The sequence below is a fragment of the Atractosteus spatula genome, assembly GCF_055471065.1.
Source record: "Atractosteus spatula isolate fAtrSpa1 chromosome 10 unlocalized genomic scaffold, fAtrSpa1.hap1 SUPER_10_unloc_11, whole genome shotgun sequence".
Classification (NCBI taxonomy): Eukaryota; Metazoa; Chordata; class Actinopteri; order Semionotiformes; family Lepisosteidae; genus Atractosteus; species Atractosteus spatula.
The window spans coordinates 208,930-220,120 of NW_028296614.1; the positions used below are offsets into that span (position 1 = coordinate 208,930).

Below are 11,191 nucleotides of genomic sequence, written 5' to 3' on the forward strand. Positions count from 1 at the left end.
CGGTATGGGAACGTGTCAGTTTTGCCTCCTGCTTTCCAAAAGATCAGCACCGTGTACGAAGGAGCCGCATTAAAACCACTCGAACGTGCAAAACGCGCGAGAAGAGGGGGCGCTTGTTTCCAACCGAAGACTTCTCGCGTGTGAGACGAGCTGATCATCGCTGCAGGAGGTGGGAGGGTTACTCTGGTAGACAGGGCTGACCTTCGGCAATAGGATTTATACTCTCCAAGATGATATTTGCACTTTCTGGAGAGGCGATTTTCTCCACTTCAGTAGCCCGATTTCGTCGATTGCGTGGAGAGGGCTGTAGAATGTGGCGCCGCTTTTCCTGCTCCGTCCATGACAGGCGTGCTGGTCTCTGGAGAGAGAGCACGGTCCATCAGCGCACTCCAATAAAGGCACTGGAAGCAGCTGAATCGCATTGGCGAAGCTCAGCACTGGGCCGCTGGGAAGGGTTTGCTACCGTTTCCGTAGTGTAGTGGTTATCACGTTTGCCTCCCACGCGAAAAGTCCCTGGTTCGAAACTGGGCGGAAACAGACCGGCTTCTTTTGTCGCCACGCACAAAAGGGGATTGGGGATTCGCCTAGCGCTGTGATCGCACAGACCCACTCACCTCTTAGTGTGGCGGGATCTGCACAGTGCATGTCGCAGCGCATCCTGCTTTCACTCCAATGCGCGTCCTGATGTACCCCAGTCTCCCGCGTGACAGGTGGGGATAATCACCACTATACTAACGAGGAAGACATCACACCCTTCGACCCCCGGCATCGTGTCCCGACCCACCGTGCTGGAAGCCGACGCGTGCTGTGATTCCTTTACGGAGCAGAAATGACAACCGAGGAGCCGAGAGATCATTTCAGCATTTCGCGTCTGAACAGAAAACACAAACGACCAACTCGGAATGACTTGCCTTTGACGCTTATCAAAGCGTTCTTTGTGCATCGAACAGACCCACTCACCTCTTAGTGTGGCGGGATCTGCACAGTGCATGTCGCAGCGCTTCCTGCTTTCACTTCAATGTGCTTTCTGATGTCGAGTCGTGTGCCGTGCGGAGGCTCTGAAAGCGAGAGCAATGAAAAGGTGCACGACGCTGTGAAAGAAAACAGAGAAGTGAAAGGCAGTCCTTTCTCTAAGGAGGTAAAAGAAAAGCTTTCGACTCCCCGTCGGGGAATCGAACCCCGGTCTCACGCGTGACAGGCAAGGATACTCGCCACTATACTAACGAGGAAGACATCACACCGTTCGATCCCCGGCATCGTGTCCCGACCCAGCGTGCTGGAAGGCGACGCGTGCTGTGATTCCTTTACGGAGCAGAAATGACAACCGAGGAGCCGAGAGATCATTTCAGCATTTCGCGTCTGAACGGAAAACACAAACGACCAACTCGGAATGACTTGCTTTTGACGCTTTTCAAAGCGTTCTTTGTGCACGACGACTGCGCCGCCTAGCAGATACAAATGGGTTGTACAACTCTGAACTAGCAAATGGAAGAGGGCTAAGCCCCCTCTCTTTTAGCCCAGGTTCGATCTGTCTCCCAGAATCACCAGGGCGCACGCACACACACACACCCGTGCCGTTGAAGTGCTCTGCTTCATTTCTAAGGGCAACTCAACATTCACTCCTACCCCGAGAACAGAAAAGACAGCGTCCGCAGCAACAACAGCTCAGGTCTCTGCACAGGAACTAAGCTGCCCCCATCTCCTCTGCTCTGCGGCTCCTGTGGAGTGGAGTCCTGCCTGGAGCCGTGTTTGCAGGCGGCGGCTCCCCGCGCTCTGTCTGTGCGTCGTGTCCAAGAGCTCCTGGGAGGAAGAGAGAGCCCTCCCACTCGGGGGCTTTTCCACGGTCTGTGTGAGGAGGGGCGGGTGTGTCCAGTAGCTTATCGAGCGGAAGCCTGGGGCGGCGGAGAGCTGTGATCGTGCAGACCTTGAGGTGTCACCTCTTTGTCTGCTTTCCCGCCCCCCCTCCGCCCAAGCTCTGCTCCAGAGTAGCCCGGCAACCCCTCACACCTGCACGTGTCACAACCTAAGGTGTGGTCATGAGACACCCATGGGGTGCTGTTCTGTTCTTGCTAATTGTTTCCTGCCCGTCGCAGGCAGGAGTCCATGCGAGGAAGATGCGCTGGACAGAGCTCAGAGGGCGCAGCTGGGTGGCTTTCCTTCTGAGTGACGTTCCTGCAACACTCTCCCGCTCCTCTTGGTGCGCTCATGCCGCAACACAGGAAGGCTGGAGCAGGTGGCTGTGGGCTCTGTGCACTGCCGAAATAGCTCAGTTGGGAGAGCGTTAGACTGAAGATCTAAAGGTCCCTGGTTCGATCCCGGGTTTCAGCATTTTGTTTCATCGCGCCCTTTGTTCCTCTCTCCAGCGCCCCCTGCCTAAAGTGACGCTTCCCTTTCTCAGCCCGAAACGCAAGCGAGACACCAGCAGCGGTCCCTGCAGGTTTCCGTAGTGTAGCGGCTATCACGTTCGCCTAACACGCGAAAGGTCCCCGGTTCGAGACCGGGCGGAAACAGCCTCTTGTTGCACGCTCCTGTACTTCACAGAGGTCTTGAGCGACCGTTCGTTTGTTCCCAATGTATTTCCGGTGCCTTCATGCACTCTTGTACCAAACGCACGTTCCTTCTCTACGCGGAGCCGATCATTTGCAATTGGGCTGTGCCGACAGACCAGGACGAGCTCTGTCGGCTCAAAAGCAGCGCAGGACCTGCAAGAACAACAGAAAGATTAGTATCCAGTGAGCGCAAGATCTCATCAAGAATCGGCTCCAGCAACAGGGCTGGGCGCATTGTTCCATTCTCCGACCACTCTCGGTGTAAACAAGTCCCTCCTGGTCTCTGCTTGAAATGCACTTTCCTGCGTTTGCTTTGGTGTAACTGGCTTCCCCTGCATGGGCGAATGTGAAGAAGATCCTTAGTAAGTCGTTGAAGAAAACCGAGAAGAGGTCGGAGTGGCCTCTGTCGTTCATCAACGATCCAGTCAGGCAGTACTCCTCTGTAAAGCGCCGTTCGTTCACATCGATTGGCTTTCTTTTGCCTTCATTCGCGCAAGTAGTAAAAGTAGACGCCCCTATTCTGCCGTGACCCGGATTCGAACCGGGGTTGTTGCGGCCACAACGCAAAGTACTGACCACTATACGATCACGGCGAGTTACCGATACACACATGGTAGGGCGGAAAAGGCTGTGCTCTCTTCGTGTGACCTAATTCGGAAAAGTCCTGACGTTGCATTTCAACTGAGCCCCAGTATACATCGACCGTTCGACACTCTGAGTGACAACTCTCTTGCGTGTTTTCTCATATTTATGTAGTTTGCTTGCATGATGCCCGGAACAGCGGGGTTGTGTGCTCCCATATGGTCTAGCGGTTAGGATTCCTGGTTTTCACCCAGGCGGCCCGGGTTTGACTCCCGGTATGGGAACGTGTCAGTTTTGCCTCCTGCTTTCCAAAAGATCAGCACCGTGTACGAAGGAGCCGCATTAAAACCACTCGAACGTGCAAAACGCGCGAGAAGAGGGGGCGCTTGTTTCCAACCGAAGACTTCTCGCGTGTGAGACGAGCTGATCATCGCTGCAGGAGGTGGGAGGGTTACTCTGGTAGACAGGGCTGACCTTCGGCAATAGGATTTATACTCTCCAAGATGATATTTGCACTTTCTGGAGAGGCGATTTTCTCCACTTCAGTAGCCCGATTTCGTCGATTGCGTGGAGAGGGCTGTAGAATGTGGCGCCGCTTTTCCTGCTCCGTCCATGACAGGGTTGCTGGTCTCTGGAGAGAGAGCACGGTCCATCAGCGCACTCCAATAAAGGCACTGGAAGCAGCTGAATCGCATTGGCGAAGCTCAGCACTGGGCCGCTGGGAAGGGTTTGCTACCGTTTCCGTAGTGTAGTGGTTATCACGTTTGCCTCCCACGCGAAAAGTCCCTGGTTCGAAACTGGGCGGAAACAGACCGGCTTCTTTTGTCGCCACGCACAAAAGGGGATTGGGGATTCGCCTAGCGCTGTGATCGCACAGACCCACTCACCTCTTAGTGTGGCGGGATCTGCACAGTGCATGTCGCAGCGCATCCTGCTTTCACTCCAATGCGCGTCCTGATGTACCCCAGTCTCCCGCGTGACAGGTGGGGATAATCACCACTATACTAACGAGGAAGACATCACACCCTTCGACCCCCGGCATCGTGTCCCGACCCACCGTGCTGGAAGCCGACGCGTGCTGTGATTCCTTTACGGAGCAGAAATGACAACCGAGGAGCCGAGAGATCATTTCAGCATTTCGCGTCTGAACAGAAAACACAAACGACCAACTCGGAATGACTTGCCTTTGACGCTTATCAAAGCGTTCTTTGTGCATCGAACAGACCCACTCACCTCTTAGTGTGGCGGGATCTGCACACTGCATGTCGCAGCGCTTCCTGCTTTCACTTCAATGTGCTTTCTGATGTCGAGTCGTGTGCCGTGCGGAGGCTCTGAAAGCGAGAGCAATGAAAAGGTGCACGACGCTGTGAAAGAAAACAGAGAAGTGAAAGGCAGTCCTTTCTCTAAGGAGGTAAAAGAAAAGCTTTCTACTCCCCGTCGGGGAATCGAACCCCGGTCTCACGCGTGACAGGCAAGGATACTCGCCACTATACTAACGAGGAAGACATCACACCCTTCGATCCCCGGCATCGTGTCCCGACCCAGCGTGCTGGAAGGCGACGCGTGCTGTGATTCCTTTACGGAGCAGAAATGACAACCGAGGAGCCGAGAGATCATTTCAGCATTTCGCGTCTGAACGGAAAACACAAACGACCAACTCGGAATGACTTGCTTTTGACGCTTTTCAAAGCGTTCTTTGTGCACGACGACTGCGCCGCCTAGCAGATACAAATGGGTTGTACAACTCTGAACTAGCAAATGGAAGAGGGCTAAGCCCCCTCTCTTTTAGCCCAGGTTCGATCTGTCTCCCAGAATCACCAGGGCGCACGCACACACACACACCCGTGCCGTTGAAGTGCTCTGCTTCATTTCTAAGGGCAACTCAACATTCACTCCTACCCCGAGAACAGAAAAGACAGCGTCCGCAGCAACAACAGCTCAGGTCTCTGCACAGGAACTAAGCTGCCCCCATCTCCTCTGCTCTGCGGCTCCTGTGGAGTGGAGTCCTGCCTGGAGCCGTGTTTGCAGGCGGCGGCTCCCCGCGCTCTGTCTGTGCGTCGTGTCCAAGAGCTCCTGGGAGGAAGAGAGAGCCCTCCCACTCGGGGGCTTTTCCACGGTCTGTGTGAGGAGGGGCGGGTGTGTCCAGTAGCTTATCGAGCGGAAGCCTGGGGCGGCGGAGAGCTGTGATCGTGCAGACCTTGAGGTGTCACCTCTTTGTCTGCTTTCCCGCCCCCCCTCCGCCCAAGCTCTGCTCCAGAGTAGCCCGGCAACCCCTCACACCTGCACGTGTCACAACCTAAGGTGTGGTCATGAGACACCCATGGGGTGCTGTTCTGTTCTTGCTAATTGTTTCCTGCCCGTCGCAGGCAGGAGTCCATGCGAGGAAGATGCGCTGGACAGAGCTCAGAGGGCGCAGCTGGGTGGCTTTCCTTCTGAGTGACGTTCCTGCAACACTCTCCCGCTCCTCTTGGTGCGCTCATGCCGCAACACAGGAAGGCTGGAGCAGGTGGCTGTGGGTTCTGTGCACTGCCGAAATAGCTCAGTTGGGAGAGCGTTAGACTGAAGATCTAAAGGTCCCTGGTTCGATCCCGGGTTTCAGCATTCTGTTTCATCGCGCCCTTTGTTCCTCTCTCCAGCGCCCCCTGCCTAAAGTGACGCTTCCCTTTCTCAGCCCGAAACGCAAGCGAGACACCAGCAGCAATCCCTGCAGGTTTCCGTAGTGTAGCGGCTATCACGTTCGCCTAACACGCGAAAGGTCCCCGGTTCGAGACCGGGCGGAAACAGCCTCTTGTTGCACGCTCCTGTACTTCACAGAGGTCTTGAGCGACCGGTCATTTGTTCCCAATGTATTTCCGGTGCCTTCATGCACTCTTGTACCAAACGCACGTTCCTTCTCTACGCGGAGCCGATCATTTGCAATTGGGCTGTGCCGACAGACCAGGACGAGCTCTGTCGGCTCAAAAGCAGCGCAGGACCTGCAAGAACAACAGAAAGATTAGTATCCAGTGAGCCCAAGATCTCATCAAGAATCGGCTCCAGCAACAGGGCTGGGCGCATTGTTCCATTCTCCGACCACTCTCGGTGTAAACAAGTCCCTCCTGGTCTCTGCTTGAAATGCACTTTCCTGCGTTTGCTTTGGTGTAACTGGCTTCCCCTGCATGGGCGAATGTGAAGAAGATCCTTAGTAAGTCGTTGAAGAAAACCGAGAAGAGGTCGGAGTGGCCTCTGTCGTTCATCAACGATCCAGTCAGGCAGTACTCCTCTGTAAAGCGCCGTTCGTTCACATCGATTGGCTTTCTTTTGCCTTCATTCGCGCAAGTAGTAAAAGTAGACGCCCCTATTCTGCCGTGACCCGGATTCGAACCGGGGTTGTTGCGGCCACAACGCAAAGTACTGACCACTATACGATCACGGCGAGTTACCGATACACACATGGTAGGGCGGAAAAGGCTGTGCTCTCTTCGTGTGACCTAATTCGGAAAAGTCCTGACGTTGCATTTCAACTGAGCCCCAGTATACATCGACCCTTCGACACTCTGAGTGACAACTCTCTTGCGTGTTTTCTCATATTTATGTAGTTTGCTTGCATGATGCCCGGAACAGCGGGGTTGTGTGCTCCCATATGGTCTAGCGGTTAGGATTCCTGGTTTTCACCCAGGCGGCCCGGGTTTGACTCCCGGTATGGGAACGTGTCAGTTTTGCCTCCTGCTTTCCAAAAGATCAGCACCGTGTACGAAGGAGCCGCATTAAAACCACTCGAACGTGCAAAACGCGCGAGAAGAGGGGGCGCTTGTTTCCGACCGAAGACTTCTCGCGTGTGAGACGAGCTGATCATCGCTGCAGGAGGTGGGAGGGTTACTCTGGTAGACAGGGCTGACCTTCGGCAATAGGATTTATACTCTCCAAGATGATATTTGCACTTTCTGGAGAGGCGATTTTCTCCACTTCAGTAGCCCGATTTCGTCGATTGCGTGGAGAGGGCTGTAGAATGTGGCGCCGCTTTTCCTGCTCCGTCCATGACAGGCGTGCTGGTCTCTGGAGAGAGAGCACGGTCCATCAGCGCACTCCAATAAAGGCACTGGAAGCAGCTGAATCGCATTGGCGAAGCTCAGCACTGGGCCGCTGGGAAGGGTTTGCTACCGTTTCCGTAGTGTAGTGGTTATCACGTTTGCCTCCCACGCGAAAAGTCAATGGTTCGAAACTGGGCGGAAACAGACCGGCTTCTTTTGTCGCCACGCACAAAAGGGGATTGGGGATTCGCCTAGCGCTGTGATCGCACAGACCCACTCACCTCTTAGTGTGGCGGGATCTGCACAGTGCATGTCGCAGCGCATCCTGCTTTCACTCCAATGCGCGTCCTGATGTACCCCAGTCTCCCGCGTGACAGGTGGGGATAATCACCACTATACTAACGAGGAAGACATCGCACCCTTCGACCCCCGGCATCGTGTCCCGACCCACCGTGCTGGAAGCCGACGCGTGCTGTGATTCCTTTACGGAGCAGAAATGACAACCGAGGAGCCGAGAGATCATTTCAGCATTTCGCGTCTGAACAGAAAACACAAACGACCAACTCGGAATGACTTGCCTTTGACGCTTATCAAAGCGTTCTTTGTGCATCGAACAGACCCACTCACCTCTTAGTGTGGCGGGATCTGCACAGTGCATGTCGCAGCGCTTCCTGCTTTCACTTCAATGTGCTTTCTGATGTCGAGTCGTGTGCCGTGCGGAGGCTCTGAAAGCGAGAGCAATGAAAAGGTGCACGACGCTGTGAAAGAAAACAGAGAAGTGAAAGGCAGTCCTTTCTCTAAGGAGGTAAAAGAAAAGCTTTCTACTCCCCGTCGGGGAATCGAACCCCGGTCTCACGCGTGACAGGCAAGGATACTCGCCACTATACTAACGAGGAAGACGTCACACCCTTCGATCCCCGGCATCGTGTCCCGACCCACCGTGCTGGAAGCCGACGCGTGCTGTGATTCCTTTACGGAGCAGAAATGACAACCGAGGAGCCGAGAGATCATTTCAGCATTTCGCGTCTGAACAGAAAACACAAACGACCAACTCGGAATGACTTGCCTTTGACGCTTATCAAAGCGTTCTTTGTGCATCGAACAGACCCACTCACCTCTTAGTGTGGCGGGATCTGCACACTGCATGTCGCAGCGCTTCCTGCTTTCACTTCAATGTGCTTTCTGATGTCGAGTCGTGTGCCGTGCGGAGGCTCTGAAAGCGAGAGCAATGAAAAGGTGCACGACGCTGTGAAAGAAAACAGAGAAGTGAAAGGCAGTCCTTTCTCTAAGGAGGTAAAAGAAAAGCTTTCTACTCCCCGTCGGGGAATCGAACCCCGGTCTCACGCGTGACAGGCAAGGATACTCGCCACTATACTAACGAGGAAGACATCACACCCTTCGATCCCCGGCATCGTGTCCCGACCCAGCGTGCTGGAAGGCGACGCGTGCTGTGATTCCTTTACGGAGCAGAAATGACAACCGAGGAGCCGAGAGATCATTTCAGCATTTCGCGTCTGAACGGAAAACACAAACGACCAACTCGGAATGACTTGCTTTTGACGCTTTTCAAAGCGTTCTTTGTGCACGACGACTGCGCCGCCTAGCAGATACAAATGGGTTGTACAACTCTGAACTAGCAAATGGAAGAGGGCTAAGCCCCCTCTCTTTTAGCCCAGGTTCGATCTGTCTCCCAGAATCACCAGGGCGCACGCACACACACACACCCGTGCCGTTGAAGTGCTCTGCTTCATTTCTAAGGGCAACTCAACATTCACTCCTACCCCGAGAACAGAAAAGACAGCGTCCGCAGCAACAACAGCTCAGGTCTCTGCACAGGAACTAAGCTGCCCCCATCTCCTCTGCTCTGCGGCTCCTGTGGAGTGGAGTCCTGCCTGGAGCCGTGTTTGCAGGCGGCGGCTCCCCGCGCTCTGTCTGTGCGTCGTGTCCAAGAGCTCCTGGGAGGAAGAGAGAGCCCTCCCACTCGGGGGCTTTTCCACGGTCTGTGTGAGGAGGGGCGGGTGTGTCCAGTAGCTTATCGAGCGGAAGCCTGGGGCGGCGGAGAGCTGTGATCGTGCAGACCTTGAGGTGTCACCTCTTTGTCTGCTTTCCCGCCCCCCCTCCGCCCAAGCTCTGCTCCAGAGTAGCCCGGCAACCCCTCACACCTGCACGTGTCACAACCTAAGGTGTGGTCATGAGACACCCATGGGGTGCTGTTCTGTTCTTGCTAATTGTTTCCTGCCCGTCGCAGGCAGGAGTCCATGCGAGGAAGATGCGCTGGACAGAGCTCAGAGGGCACAGCTGGGTGGCTTTCCTTCTGAGTGACGTTCCTGCAACACTCTCCCGCTCCTCTTGGTGCGCTCATGCCGCAACACAGGAAGGCTGGAGCAGGTGGCTGTGGGCTCTGTGCACTGCCGAAATAGCTCAGTTGGGAGAGCGTTAGACTGAAGATCTAAAGGTCCCTGGTTCGATCCCGGGTTTCAGCATTTTGTTTCATCGCGCCCTTTGTTCCTCTCTCCAGCGCCCCCTGCCTAAAGTGACGCTTCCCTTTCTCAGCCCGAAACGCAAGCGAGACACCAGCAGCGGTCCCTGCAGGTTTCCGTAGTGTAGCGGCTATCACGTTCGCCTAACACGCGAAAGGTCCCCGGTTCGAGACCGGGCGGAAACAGCCTCTTGTTGCACGCTCCTGTACTTCACAGAGGTCTTGAGCGACCGGTCATTTGTTCCCAATGTATTTCCGGTGCCTTCATGCACTCTTGTACCAAACGCACGTTCCTTCTGTACGCGGAGCCGATCATTTGCAATTGGGCTGTGCCGACAGACCAGGACGAGCTCTGTCGGCTCAAAAGCAGCGCAGGACCTGCAAGAACAACAGAAAGATTAGTATCCAGTGAGCCCAAGATCTCATCAAGAATCGGCTCCAGCAACAGGGCTGGGCGCATTGTTCCATTCTCCGACCACTCTCGGTGTAAACAAGTCCCTCCTGGTCTCTGCTTGAAATGCACTTTCCTGCGTTTGCTTTGGTGTAACTGGCTTCCCCTGCATGGGCGAATGTGAAGAAGATCCTTAGTAAGTCGTTGAAGAAAACCGAGAAGAGGTCGGAGTGGCCTCTGTCGTTCATCAACGATCCAGTCAGGCAGTACTCCTCTGTAAAGCGCCGTTCGTTCACATCGATTGGCTTTCTTTTGCCTTCATTCGCGCAAGTAGTCAAAGCAGACGCCCCTATTCTGCCGTGACCCGGATTCGAACCGGGGTTGTTGCGGCCACAACGCAAAGTACTGACCACTATACGGTCACGGCGAGTTACCGTTACACACATGGTAGGGCGGAAAAGGCTGTGCTCTCTTCGTGTGACCTAATTCGGAAAAGTCCTGACGTTGCATTTCAACTGAGCCCCAGTATACATCGACCGTTCGACACTCTGAGTGACAACTCTCTTGCGTGTTTTCTCATATTTATGTAGTTTGCTTGCATGATGCCCGGAACAGCGGGGTTGTGTGCTCCCATATGGTCTAGCGGTTAGGATTCCTGGTTTTCACCCAGGCGGCCCGGGTTTGACTCCCGGTATGGGAACGTGTCAGTTTTGCCTCCTGCTTTCCAAAAGATCAGCACCGTGTACGAAGGAGCCGCATTAAAACCACTCGAACGTGCAAAACGCGCGAGAAGAGGGGGCGCTTGTTTCCAACCGAAGACTTCTCGCGTGTGAGACGAGCTGATCATCGCTGCAGGAGGTGGGAGGGTTACTCTGGTAGACAGGGCTGACCTTCGGCAATAGGATTTATACTCTCCAAGATGATATTTGCACTTTCTGGAGAGGCGATTTTCTCCACTTCAGTAGCCCGATTTCGTCGATTGCGTGGAGAGGGCTGTAGAATGTGGCGCCGCTTTTCCTGCTCCGTCCATGACAGGCGTGCTGGTCTCTGGAGAGAGAGCACGGTCCATCAGCGCACTCCAATAAAGGCACTGGAAGCAGCTGAATCGCATTGGCGAAGCTCAGCACTGGGCCGCTGGGAAGGGTTTGCTACCGTTTCCGTAGTGTAGTGGTTATCACGT

General features: G+C 54.7%; 2 non-coding genes across 2 annotated transcripts; both read left to right on the forward strand.

Moving 5' to 3' along the window:
• The first annotated feature begins 464 nt into the window (after positions 1 to 464).
• Positions 465 to 537, forward strand: trnag-ccc (transfer RNA glycine (anticodon CCC)). Its single transcript has one exon. It is a non-coding gene; the product is annotated as a tRNA-Gly (tRNA).
• Positions 538 to 3,868: 3,331 nt separating this feature from the next.
• trnag-ccc (transfer RNA glycine (anticodon CCC)) lies at positions 3,869 to 3,941 on the forward strand. The gene has a single exon. It is a non-coding gene; the product is annotated as a tRNA-Gly (tRNA).
• Positions 3,942 to 11,191: the final 7,250 nt, after the last annotated feature.